Source organism: Propithecus coquereli, unplaced genomic scaffold (assembly GCF_000956105.1).
Source record: "Propithecus coquereli isolate 6110/MARCELLA unplaced genomic scaffold, Pcoq_1.0 Scaffold58, whole genome shotgun sequence".
Taxonomy (NCBI): Eukaryota; Metazoa; Chordata; class Mammalia; order Primates; family Indriidae; genus Propithecus; species Propithecus coquereli.
In genome coordinates this window covers 5664218-5665956 of record NW_012151729.1, presented here as the reverse complement: position 1 = coordinate 5665956, position 1739 = coordinate 5664218, and the positions used below count along the sequence as shown (strand labels likewise).

The following is a 1739-nucleotide window of genomic DNA, read 5'->3' as shown; positions in this document are numbered from 1 at the left end:
GTTGGGAATCTATGACTGTTAAATTCTTTCTCATACCTTGACTTAAGATCTCTTTGTAACTCCTTCAGCTGGTCTCTCCTGAAGAGGTTTAATCTATTTTCAGCAGATGATCCTTCAACATCCACTCCCTACTGCTCCTCCCCACACGATCAAAGCAGCATATTTTTGTTGGGTGACCATCTTGGTAAGTTGCTCAGATTGCAGGGGGTTAGAGAAGAGTGAGATCCTGAGATGGGGCTCTGATAACCTAGCTTTTGTTTTTCTGAGTGGACGTATAAGATAAATTGTTGGGGACAATTGAGAAGAAATTCACAGGCCACAGAGGAAGACACCTGAGAGAGGGAAGGTGATGGCAAGTGTGCTGATATCTTGAGTGATACTTTGGGGAGAGAAATATAAAATTTGTAACAGTGTTTTCGTGGATGGTAAAATACCCGCCCTCATCATCGCATGATCTTTTGAGTAGAATTTACCTTATTTATTAATATGTAATGGAATTGGATCTGTATATTTGGATGATAATTGAAAAGCAATACTATCCGTGAAAAGCCAGTTATACCTAAAATGCAAATATGTGCAGACAATTTTTTCTGAGTACTAGCAATATTCATTGCAACGCCTGAAAGCCCATGGTCCCTTTACCTGATCTCTTCCTAATGGCTTCTGTACCTCCCTTGAACAAACTGTGAGAAATGCTAGAGTTGAGCAAAGCAGCAGCCAGTTGGTAAGAAAGAGAGCCAGTGGCAGACGCTTGATAGACATGTATCTTTTATTCCTACAATGGCTCTATAACATAGATATTATGCCCATTTTTGCAGATAAAGAAGGGGTTGCTCAGAGAGTTTAGATTACTTGTCCAAGGTTACATGACAGGTAACTGGCAGAGCTTGGATTACAACCAAAGGCCGTGAGGTGCAATCTTAAAAGGACAATACCTGGTCCATAATCATCTAATCCTGGCAACTTTCAACTCCGTCTGCTGTTCCAAACTATGTTCTTTGCTTATGATATCCTCTCACACCCTCCCAGTCCCATACCTCTCTTCTCTTAACATAGCTCTGTTTTTGTGACCAATAGCCTCTGTGTGACACGCTAAATAATATAGTATAAAATTATATGTATAGTATTTTTACCCTCCCAAGAACTTAGTGATGGCCCAGTCTGAGAGACTGTTATGTTGCAAAGAATAAACGGAAACTGTGGACCAGTCAGAAAGCCGTGGGATGCTGAAGGAGTTGGTTTTGGTTTGGATGTGCTGATTTCCTTGTTCACCATTTTGATAGACCCCATATTGGATTGCAGGGTGAGCAACTTGATCCCAGGGCAGGCACAATGAAGAGATGTAATTAGCCTATTAAGCTCTGCTAATGTCTTGTAAAGTCATTCAAGCGAGAGCAGCAGATATATCAGTTCCGCCTTGGGTCCTGCCACAGGGAGCGTCGTATTTCCACCCTGCTATTTACAGTTTGCACGGTTGGAATCAGTTGATTCAGCAGGACACGTCTTTTTCTGTTTTGTCAAAAGAATTGCCTTTTACCAGCACTGAAACTCCAAAGCCCCTCTGAAATCATAGGCTCAGACTGCAGAAATCACTTGTTTATTGCTCTTACTCTGTAATACACACTCAAACACTTACTCAAAATGGTATTTTAGTTGATCAACAGTAAATACGGTGCATCTGGCAGAGAGGGTTTGTTAGTTTTTCTGGTTTTTGTGGTTTTTTTTTTTTCGTTGTTGTT

General features: G+C 40.9%; 1 protein-coding gene across 1 annotated transcript in view; it reads left to right on the top strand.

Annotated features, from left to right (window-relative positions):
- Positions 1 to 1739, top strand: part of STK32A (serine/threonine kinase 32A) — a 95465-nt gene that overhangs the window by 51824 nt on the left and 41902 nt on the right. The gene's annotated exons all lie outside the window — the stretch shown is intronic.